Source organism: Hibiscus syriacus, unplaced genomic scaffold, assembly GCF_006381635.1.
Source record: "Hibiscus syriacus cultivar Baekdansim isolate YM2019G1 unplaced genomic scaffold, ASM638163v2 tig00000910_pilon, whole genome shotgun sequence".
In the NCBI taxonomy this organism is placed as follows: domain Eukaryota; kingdom Viridiplantae; phylum Streptophyta; class Magnoliopsida; order Malvales; family Malvaceae; genus Hibiscus; species Hibiscus syriacus.
Genome location: NW_024061831.1, coordinates 591,692 through 604,369, shown reverse-complemented (window position 1 = coordinate 604,369; position 12,678 = coordinate 591,692). Strand labels below are relative to the sequence as shown.

At 31.9% G+C, this 12,678-nt stretch overlaps 1 pseudogene; it reads left to right on the top strand.

Annotated features, from left to right (window-relative positions):
• Positions 1-8,324: 8,324 nt before the first annotated feature.
• LOC120116010 lies at positions 8,325-10,052 on the top strand (annotated as a pseudogene).
• The last annotated feature ends 2,626 nt before the right edge of the window (positions 10,053-12,678 follow it).

The following is a 12,678-nucleotide window of genomic DNA, read 5'->3' as shown; positions in this document are numbered from 1 at the left end:
TCAAATAATTTTTAATGTTATAATTTAACACTTACTCTCAAAAGGTATTTTTGATATTTAAAGATGAATTATTTTTTATATAACAAAAAATGGGAGAAGTATGAGTTTGAAAAATTCAATTTCTTAATGAAAAAGGGAGAGCTGAAAATTTTCATATATTTTCCAACAATTGGTATGTTTTTCATTAAATATTTTATTAAGGGGAGTTTTGCCAAAAACAATTTTTTCAAATGTTTTGTTATATCAGAAAGGGGGAGATTGTTGAACTATGTTTTGATATAACAATTTATGGCAAAATGTTTTTGGACTTAAATTGAATTTATTCAAAGTTTTCAAAAATAATTCAAAGTCCATTTAATTTGGAATTGATCACAAATTTTTTTTGATTAGTAACGTACTGTATGAATAGTATCGATTCTGTATGAACAGTATTATCGATATCATAAACAGTAGTATCGTTACCATGGTCATTATCGATGCTAAAACAATTCCAGAATGCAAAAAATGGTACTGATACTGCTACAGTAGTATCAATACAGTGAACAGTAGTATCCATACCATGAACAATAGTATCGATACTATCAAGCCCAACGGTCATAAAATTCAAATATTACAAAGGTAGTATCGATACTCATTGAAGGAGTATCGATACTACTTGTTCTAGACAGTTTTATTTTGTAGAAAATAAATCTCCAATGGCTTCAAAACATTCCCAACAGCTAGAAATGACCACAAACTCATTCCAACCTATAAATACAAGTTCAAGATACTTGAAGATGGTAGAGAACACTTATCCAAGCAATCGAACACAAGAGAATAGTTTTTCATTCTCTTGTAAATTTTTTGTTCTTGTGAGCTTAATTCTTGTAAACACCTACCTTAGAGAGGTTTTCTTGTTTACATTTCCTTTCATTGTAAAGGGGTTTTGGTTCTAGCTAAGCCTACTAAAAGCTAGGGAAAAGGTTATAGTTTAGCCCGTGAAAAACTAGGGAGTTGTAAAGGTTACTCTTGATCCTTGAAAAAGAAAGAACAAATTAGTGAATTTGTTAGAAAATCCTTGGTGAGGAGCTAAGGTAGTGGAGGTAGACTTGGTTGAGAAGTCGAACCTCTATAAATATCTGTGTAAATTTTCTATCTTTGAATCTTCTTACTCCCTAAACACATGAACCGACTCAACCCCTCTTGGCGAACCCTTTCGGTTGTCGATTCGAGCTTCCGTAAATCCCAACAATTGATATCAGAGCTTGACTTGTTAGAAGGCTTCACATCCTTGAGACGATCCTCGAAGAAGCTATACCGATTCCAAACGCAACCGACAAAGAAATGACTTCAACCTCCGGTGCCTATTACATTGAAGACTCGCACATTCAAGATTCACAACCAGTCAACAAGCCGTCCTTCAATGGAGAAAATTATGCCTATTTGAATAATAAGATGATATTCTTTATTCAAGCCAACGATCTAGGACCTTGGAACTCAATCATGAAGGGTTACTCCACTCCACCCGGTGAGTTCGACAATTACAGTCATAAAGAGAAGAAATGGTTTCAGCTTAATGCTAAGTCTATACATATTCTCTTTTGTGCTTTAGGCCCAGATGAATATGTAAGAATATCCTCTTGTTCTAATGCCAAGAAGATTTGGGATAAGCTCCAAGTTACTCATAAAGGAACCGATGAAGTGAGGGAAACAAAGATAAGTCTTCTCAACCATATCTATGAGAATTTCAAGATAAAACCCGATGAAGACATCAAAGCTATGACGGATAGATTTTTCGTGATTGTCAATAGTCTCAAGGGATTTGGAGAAGTAATCTATAATGAGAAGCTTGTGAGGAAGATGATATACTATCTTCCAAAGCCGTGGCAATCGAAGAGGTTGACTCTTATAGATGCTAGAGACCTAAAGTCTCTCACTCTCGATGAGCTAATTGGTTCCCTTCGCACTCATGAGTTGATGGTGAAGGAAGAAGAATGTGAAGAGAAGAAAAATAAGAATAAGAAGGAAGTAGGCATTGCCTTCAAATCCACCAGTAAAAGCTATCAAGATTCAAGTGATGAGGTGGATGAAGACGATGATGAACAAGAAGAGATGTCCAAGCTCTTCAAAGAGTTCAAGAGATTCATGACTTCCAAGGAAGTGAAGCATGAATCAACCAAGAAGAAGAGTCCCCCGATGTGCTTCGAATGTCAAAGAACGGGACATGTCAAGTATGATTGTCCCCTTCTAAAGAAAAATGGGATCAAATAAGAAGAAGGCATTTGTGGCAGCTTGGAGTAATGAAGATGACTCCAATGATGATGAGGAAATAATCAACCTATGCCTCATGGCCATCGAAGAAGATTTTGATGTATCTTCTAACTCAAATGAATTAAATTCATATTCTTTTGATGAGTTATAAGATTCTTATAATGTTTTGTATTTGGGATTTGAGACCATTAATTCCAAATATAATAAATTAATTTCAAAACTTAAAAATGAAAATAATTTGGTTTTGAAAGCAAAAGTTGATTTTGAAAACCAAAATGAAAATTTGCAAAATAATTTAGATCTTTCAAAATTCAAAATCAATGATTTAGAAAAAGAAAATTTGATTTAAAAGTTAAGCTTGAAAGCTTAACAAAATAAAAAGAATTAATTTCTAAAAACAACTCATTATGTTTAAAAATGGCAAAATGCTCACATTGCCATTTTCATGGTCATTTGGAATATACTTGTCCTATAAAGAAAAGAAAATCTTTTAAAATTAGACAAGTATGAGTTCCCAAGGGAACAAGGGACATTGAAACTAACGTTCAATGATCCAAAGGAATTTGGATACCAAAATCCAAATAAATGTTTCTTGTAGGAACACATGAAAAAGAAATGTGTAACCTCTAAGCTTAATGCTTTTGATTTTGATTATTTGGTTGCTCATTTTGGTTTAAGCATGCATGAGTTTTTATCTTAAACGATTATGTTTTGTTTTTTCTCTCATGTATGTTAAAAAGGTTTTATGATGAACATTTTAAATTTTTAATGATTTTTCATAATTTTTAGTTCATCATAATGAATTTTGGTCAAATTTTGTTTTAAATGCAAATGATATCTCTCTAACAATTGATATCAACTTTTCAAATACTTTGATTTTACAAATTTTAAATTTTTGACCTAAATTTAAATGTTTATGCATGTGTTTTAAATGCAAAAGAGATCTCTATAACAATTGATATCAAATTCTTCAAATGCATAACATTTTTGAAAGCTTTATGCACATATACTTAATTTCAATAATTGATATTGCATAAAGTATTTTAGACTTGGATATATTGAATTTCATGTGGTACTAACATGTTTGTTATTCTTTGTTGAAATTCAATCTTGTTTGTGTCAAACTATTAAAGTCAAATTTCTGTTTGGAATGCACTTTTTAAGGGGGAGCTTTGATTTTTCAAATAAATTTTAATGTTAAAATTTAACACTTACTCTCCAAAGTTATTTTTGATCTTTAAAGATGAATTATTTTTATATAACAAAAAGGGTGAGAAGTATGGGTTTGAAAAATTCAATTTCTTAATGAAAAAGGAAGAGCTCAACATTTTCATATATTTTCCAACAATTGGTAGCTTTTTCATTAAATATTTTATTAAGGGAGAGTTTTGCCAAAAATAATTTTTCAAATGTTTTGTTATATCAAAAAGGGGGAGATTGTTGAACTATGTTTTGATATAACAATTTATGGAAAAATGTTTTTTGACTTGAATTAAATTTATTTAAAGTTTTCAAAAATAATTCAAAGTCCATTTAATTTGGAATTGAACACAAAATTTTTTTATGAATAGTAACTTACTATATGAATAGTACTGATACTGTATGAATTGTACCGATGCTAAAAAATTCCAGAATGTAGAAAATAGTACTGATAGTGCTACAGTAGTATCGATACCGTGAACAGTAGTATTGATAAAATTCAAATATTACAAAGGTAGTGCCGATACTCATTAAAGGAGTACCAATACTACTTGTAATGGGCAGTTTTATTTTTCTGAAAATGAATCCCCAATAGCTCCAAAACATCCCCAATGTCTAGAAACAACCACAAACTCATTCCAACCTATAAATACAAGTTCAAGACACTTGAAGAATGTAGAAAACACCTATCCAAGCAAGCAAACACAAGAGAAGAGTTTTTCATTCTTAGTTTTCCATTCTCTTGTAAATATTTTGTTCTTGTGAGCTTAATTCTTGTAAACACCTACCTTAGAGAGGTTTTCTTGTTTACATTTCCTTTCATTGTAAATGGGTTTTGGTTCTAGCTAATCCTGCTAAAAGCTAGGGAAAATGTTCTAGTTTAGCCTATGAAAAAACTAGGGAGTTGTAAAGGTTACTCTTGATCCTTGAAAAAGAAAGAACAAATTAGTGAATTTGTTAGAAAATCCTTGGTGAGGAGCTAAGGTAGTGGATGTAGAGTTGGTTGAGAAGTCAAACCACTATAAATCGTTGTGCAAATTTTCTATTTTTCAATCTCCTTACTCCCTAAACACAAGAACCGACTTAAGCCCTCATGGCGAACCCTTTCGGTTGTCAATTCGAGTTTCCGCAAATCCCAACAGAATATTATTGGCTTTAATAAACGAGCACCCTCTTCAACTTTGCATCCATAGTGATTATTAAATTAAATAAAACTTCAAACTCAAAATTTTTTATATTAAATATAGGGTATTCGACTAGGTATCAATTTTTTGGTGATGTGAGATGCTAACCCTTCCCCACGCATAACGAACTCTAGAACGTGTTTTATGGTTTTCGCATACCGCAAACTTGATATTTTGATAAAAATAAAATATTTTATTAAAATTACCCGATTTTTATGGTGTTCCAATCGCACCTTAAAATGTTTGGTGGCGACTGCCAACATTTCCTAAAATCATTTCAAAACACTTCAAAAAAATCCCTCGTTGCAACTCGTTGGCCTTTCCTCGAGGGGCTGGTTGCGACAATAATTTACCCTCGAATCTAATATCATATCTACAGCCACAAATTTTAAAAATTACTATATTAAATTAAAATATTTTCAAACATTTAAATTATATATATATATATATATATATATACCGCAGCTTCATACAAGTACGAGCTGCACTATAGCACAAACCTATAAGCGTTGAGAGGCCAAATCAAGGAGCTCTCTCAATCATAGAAAAGGAACTCAAAAGCCAGAAACCTCCGAAGATGAGCTATTAAAGCTCCTTTTTCGAGGAGCGGAGTTTCAACTTGAAAGTCGCCCCGCCCCGAAGTTGAGTGAACTATCTAAAAAGCCGAGGGCAGGAGCTATTACAACTCCAACAGGTTGATTGCTTTATATATATATATATGGATATAATTACATACTTTTTCTCTCTCTCTCTCTCTCTCTCTCTCTCTCTCTCTCTCTATATATATATATATATATATATATATATATATATATATATATATATATATATATATATATATATATGGATATAATTACATACTCTCTCTCTCTCCCCCCTCTCTCTCTCTATATATATATATATATGGACATAATTATATACTTTTTAGTTTTACATTGTTTTAAGATTACGAAGGAAGTCAAAGGTCGAGATTAATTGTAGAAAATAAGAAGATATTCCCTAGAAAAAAATAAAGAGTTAATCTCGTTCTTTGGTTTTCTCTCACCCAATGATCCTAAAAGGGTGTAAAACTAAAAGTTTTACATTAAGCATAAGTGAACCCTAATTATATATAGAATCCTAAATTATGTATGTATGTATGTATGATTTCATTTCTATTTGTTTTCATTTATTTCAATTTGTGTTATATTGTTTTAGTTATTTGGAATTTTTCTATACTATAATGATATATATGCAATTATAGATAGGAGAAATGGTTCTATAATATAAGATAGGTATACTTATGGAAAATGAAAATTTATGGAACATGAAATAGTTATCCTATTAATAATAGATGAAATTGTGAAGAAAAAAATCTAGATTCTTTTAAGATATATTAAATTATTTGAATATATATCTATATATATATATATATATATATATATATATATATATATATTAAATTCTCTTTTTATATTTGAATAAATATTTTTTATTTAAAAATTATATAAAAGTATAAAAAGATATAGAAATCATTATAATATTATCTATTATTGTTTAAAATTAATCTTTTTAATATTTTTCTAATTGAATTAATATCCAATTAAAATGCCATACCAACTCAATCAATCACTTAAATATTAATATATTAAATATGGTTTTAATTTTATTTCAAAATTGATCAAATACATAATACATGAATGTCTATATGATTATATTAGTATAGATAAATAATTTTACTTTTAATTCTAAAATGATCACATATATAAATAACAAATTGATTGTATTATTTTTATTATAAGATTTACTTTTTAGTTTCACTAAAAAAATAGAAATTAATATGAATAAAACTACCTTAGTGGTTAAGGGGATAATTATTGTCCCTAGATGCCTCATATTTGAGCACCGACATCTACAAAGTTGTTTGAACGTCCATCGTTAAAAGATTTAGAATCTTTAGAATAAATATTATCTTATAATCATTTCGGTTTAATAAAAAATAGAAATCTTTAAACTCGTAATACTACATAGAATAAAAAAGTTAAGTTAATATAGAAACAAAGTTTCTGAAAACATTTATATTTCAATTTTTATTTCTAAAATATATCTCACCAAAATTTAATTCATTTAATTATTTTTAACATTTTAAAAAAAATTAAGATTGAAATAGACTGTACCTTTTTATCACAAAAAGTTCTTACATAAAATTGTCAATTGTGAACAATCAAGTATTTAATTTCCAAAAAGAATAGTAATCTAAATTAAGCATACCAGCATTTAAGAATCTTTCGGAATAATTTATCAACAATTGATCCAATAATAAAACAAAAACAACGATTAACTGGGAATGCCATGGTTATCAAAATCGGATCGGATTGACCGGTTGAACTGTGAATCAGTGGCTTTTTCGGTCCGGTTACCTCACAAAACCGGACTGACAATGAATCGGCTGAAAACTGATAAAATCGGGGTAAATCGACTGAAAACCAGCAAAACCGATTTGAACCGCCGGTTCACTTTTTTCTTTTTTTTAAAAAATAAACCAAACGACGTCGTTTGTTCAACGAGCCAAGTCAAATTCGAGTATTGCTGAGCTCGACTCGAACTCGAAAACTTTAAAAGTAAGGTCAACTCGACTCAAAAACTCACGAGCTAAAAATTATCAAGTTCAACTCGAACTCGAAATATAATATTAAAACTTGAACTCGAAAAGGCTCGAACTCAAAAAAAATTTAGAAGTTCGATTGAAGCCTAAAATTTGAGCTCAATTGAAGCAAAAGAATAATTCGCTGTGTGCTCACCAAAAGGCTCTATGCTTTTGAATGTCAAATTACCTCTATTATTTATAGAAGTAAGTTGGATGCTCTTCTATGTTTCTTAGCCATGTGCGATTGTTTTGTTCTTATATTTTTATTCTTTAAACTTTTTGGATGCTCTTCTATGTTTCTTGGCCATGTGAGATTGTTTTTTTTAAATTAAATCAAATAACATAATTTGTTATGATTTTTAAGTCCCAATTTTATTTTTTGATTATAGTTATATAATTATATTTATTATTTAATATATTTTATCTTAAATATTATGCTGTAGTTAATTTGAATCATTTTGTTTCATTTGATTTTATGGTTTTTAATTTATATATGTTATGACTTGTAATATTTTTATATCTTTTAATATTGTAAACTTAAAAAAAGTGTTACATATTTATTAATATTGTTTTTAATTTTATGTAAAATTAAAAAAATATTATTTTAGATAAAATCTGGTTCAATTACAATTAAATTCGATTGATCCAGTAAACCATTATCTTCTTTGATTCAATGCCCGATCCGATTTTAAAAACATTTGTGAATGCAACGTTCGAATTAAGGGCAAAAAAAATCTCATTTTCAACAAATCATTATAGGTTTCTGCAAAAAAATTCATGTATCATCAATCCACATAAAGACAAAAAGTACATCTACTAATAACCGTTGTATTCGCCGAATCACTACTAAAAAACACGTGTGCGGCCAGGATGTACTATCCAGATCTAAATCTAAATTCTGAGTTTAAAAAAAAAACAGTGCCTGTCGAAAAAACGGTCGAGTTGGTGGCTGCTATTGTGATTTTCAATCCCATTAGTTGATTTGCCCACTAGTCCCACTCTCCCCTATAAATCAACGTCAAAATCACTTCATTTCTTCAATAATCATTAACCATTTCGTTTCTTCTTCTTCAAAGCTCTGGCCATGGCATCCCGAGCTTTCTATCTTCTAGTTTCAGCCATTTTTCTCTTGTCCGCCATTGTTGCCTCAGGTATGAGCTTCAAAATGAAACCTTTTTTTTTTGTTTTTGATGTATCAACTTCAAGCATAGAAACCCAAAAGTTTTTTTTTGTTTTGTTTTGTTTTGTTATTGCAGATGCTGCTGGTTCAGTAGGGATTAACTATGGTCGTGTCGCCGACAACTTGCCATCGCAGGAAAAAGTCGCTGGACTGTTGAAAACACAGGGAATAAACAAAGTGAAGCTTTACGACACCAGCGCCACCGTTCTGACAGCGTTGGCGAAGTCCGGGATCAGCGTCGTCGTCGCTCTCCCCAACGAACTCCTCGCCGCAACTGCCACGGACCAGTCCGCCGCCGACAACTGGGTTCAATCCAACGTAACCAAGTTCTACCCTCAGACAAAGATCGAAGCCATAGCCGTCGGTAATGAAGTTTTCGTCGATCCGAAAAACACGACGAGGTACCTCGTACCCGCCATGAAAAACATACACGCTTCCCTCGTTAAATCCAAGCTGGATTCCGCCATTAAAATATCTTCCCCCATAGCTTTCAGTGCGCTGAAAAACTCTTACCCTTCATCAGCCGGTTTGTTCAAGCAGGAACTGGTCGAACCGGTGATTAAACCCATGTTGGATTTCTTGAAAGAAACCGGGTCTTACCTCATGGTGAATGCGTACCCGTTTTTCGCTTACTCCGCAAATTCGGATCAAATCTCACTTGATTACGCCTTGTTTAAGGACAATACGGGTGTGGTGGATTCGGGTAACGGGTTGAAATACCACAGCCTTTTCGAAGCTCAAATCGACGCCGTTTTCGCCGATTCGCTGCCATGTCGGCTATCAAATACGACGACGTAAAGATGGTGGTGACCGAAACAGGGTGGCCTTCGATGGGGGACGAGAATGAAATCGGTGCTAGTGAATAGAATGCGGCGTCGTATAATGGTAACTTGGTACGGAAAGTTTTGAGTGGAAGTGGGACCCCTTTAAGGCCTTATGACCCACTCAACGTTTACTTATTTGCATTGTTCAATGAGAACCAAAAACCTGGTCCAACTTCGGAAAGGAATTACGGGTTAATTTACCCTAATGAACAAAAGGTATATAACATACCATTAACACGAGAGGAGCTAAAAGGAGGACAGTCAACGCCGGTCAACACAAACACGAATCGGGTACCGTTGGCCGGAGAGGTGTCGAAGACACAAGTTGGGCAGACATGGTGCATTGCGAATGGGAAAGCCGATAGGAAGAAGCTGCAAGACGCGTTGGACTATGAGTGCGGCGACGGAGGGTCCGATTGTAACGCTATTCAACCTGGTGCGACGTGCTATAATCCGAACTCACTCGAAGCACACGCCTCGTATGCCTTCAACAGCTATTATCAAAAGAAGACACGTGCAGCAGGTACGTGCGAGTTCGGCGGTGCGGCTTACGTTGTCTCACAACGCCCCGCGTATGGGAACTGTGAGTTTCCAACTGGAGGGCACTGACGTGGAAAAGAATTGGTGAATTTCAGCAACAGATTTGTTGGACTAAAATTTAGCGATATTGTTCTTCTTTGATGAAAAGAGCAGGTGGAGTTGTTAGTTGATTTTACTCTCTTGTTAATAGCTTGTGGCCCTATTTGTATTTTTTATTTATTTTAATACATATATTATTATAAATTATGTTTTGTAATTTTAATTTTAGGTTAACTACAAGGGTGACCACCTAATTATTGTTCTTTTTCATCTTGACTATCGATGTTTTGATTTAATCAATTAAATCATCAAACTATTTAAATGTTTCAATCAAATTACTATCTGTTAACTTTTTAACTGAGAAAGTGACGTAACAATTAAAAATTTGGTATAATTTATATTTTATCCTCAATATTTTACATTCTATCAATTTGGTCATACAATTCAATTAAGATAAATTTAATTCTCAATTACAGAATGACATGTGTCACAATCTGATTAAAAGATATTTTCTTATTTAATCCAATAAATTTTTCATTCGATAAGATGATGACACATATCACAACCCTATTAAAGAGAGAAAATAAAGGGGCAATGTAGCACTGGTTAGGAATTGAACCAGGTTTACTTGGGCTTACAGGCTCACGCCTAAACCACCAAAACTGACCCCCAATTTGCTTTAATTTTACAATAGTTTTTATATATCTTATTTCAATGAATGACAGAAAAAAGTGAAAATGCTAACAAAGAGATCTGAACCTGGATTAATTTTTATTTATTTATTATAACTTACTTTATATATATTTATTAATAATTATATATATAATAAATTATAATTTAATGAAAGAATAATTCTTAATTTTTAATATATAAATCATTAATATATTTTAATTTATAATTAATAAATAAAAATTAAGAATTATTTTTTACATTAATGAAAATTATAAATATATAAATTTTACTATAATTTTTTCAAATGTGTGTTTTTGCTTATTGGTTGCAGTGGTTTCATCGTTGGTTACGTTTAGATACACAGGATCGAATCTCCTTGTTAAAATTTTAATTTTTAAATGTCATTATTTGGAATAAGATATATAATAAATGTTGTACTTTGTAACCAAATTGGGGGCCTAGCTTAGTGGTTCATGCGTGTGCTTGATAACCAGAATGTTTAGTTTCTGCTCATAACAATGTTAGCCCTTTATTTTCTCTTTTTAATAGGATAGTGACATGTGTCACTACCTTATTGAATGAAAAATTTATTGGATTAAAAAAATCAAGAAAATATCTTCTAATCTGGTAACGACACGTGTCACAATCTAATTGGAGATTAAATTTATTTTAATTGAATTAATGTATGATGAAATCGATAGAATGTATAAATATTGAGTATCAAATGTGCAATTAAACCAAGTTTTTTAACTGCACACCACTTCTTATGTTAAAAGTTAACAGAGATTGAATCATTTAAATAATTGTGTGATTTGATTAATTAAATCAAAACATCAATGATCATAGTAAAAATGACAATAGTTAGGTGGTGGTCACCCGTACAATTTACCCTTTAATTTTGTACAAATTTCACTAGTTTCATCAATCAATATTTTAGAAATTAAAAATGTAATAAATAAGGTATGAATTAAAGTTATAAATTATGGAATAAATAACCCTCTATTTATTCACTCAGTACAGACCAGACCCTGCTCACATGGACCTTAATTTGGGCTACAATTATATTAAAACAGGGTTAAAAAGATAATCTCCAAATATCGGGGTGATGAAACGAGTAAGTTATAATCTCCGATAATTAAATGTTTTAACTTTAATATGATTTGTTTAAAATTAAATCATTGTATTTATTAGATATATCATATTTAAGAATATTTATTTTAATTTTAAAATTAAATATCGGGGTGATGAAACGAGTAAGTTATTCGATCTTTTATCTTTTTTTCTGCTCTTCTTCTTGTTATCATGGTTCAACCGGGAGTGAATCAAATTGATTTTAATCATCCCCTCTACCTCCATCCATCCGATACTCCTCGGACATTGCTTGTGTCTCACCGGTTGACGGGTTGAAACCTACAATTTGTGGAGTAGGTCAATGCATATTGCTTTATTACCTGAAAACAACGTTGGGTTTGTTAATGGGAGTTGTTCTCGATAAGGGCTTTCTCCATATCTGTTAGCACAATGGGAGATCTGTAATGTTATTGTTCTTTCATGGATCTTGAACACTGTGAGTCAAGGACTTTCAGCTGGAATAGTGTTTGCTTCAAATGCCCAGCATGTATAGGAAGAACTCAAAGAGCGTTTTGATAAGATCGATAGGTCGCGTGTTTATTTCTTGCATCGAAAGATTATCGTATTTTCACAAGGTACGTCTTCTATCTCAAATTATGGCACCCATCTTCGTTTACTCTAGGATGAGTATGATACCATTGCACCGTTTGCTACGTGCAATTGTGAGGTTCTCGACAAAATGGAGAACATGTCAATCAACAATGCTTTTTTCAATTTCTTATGGGGCTGAATGAGTCGTATTCTATGGTGCGAAGTCAGAACTTATTACTAAACACATTACTTTCAGTTAACCATGCATATTCCGTGCTAATTCAAGAGGAGGGGCTATTGGATATATGAACTGCAAAATTACACCGTTAACACTGACTGGAAATATAAACAGTAATTAAGAAGAATAAATTCGTAAACCGTGTCGTGGTAAGAACCACTGTCTTAGAAACGAATTCGCCCCGATGTGTGTAATCGCTGTAGTAGGCGGACCGTCCCCCGAGGTTAACACGGTCGCTCCGAATTCCGTACACCCGAAACCGG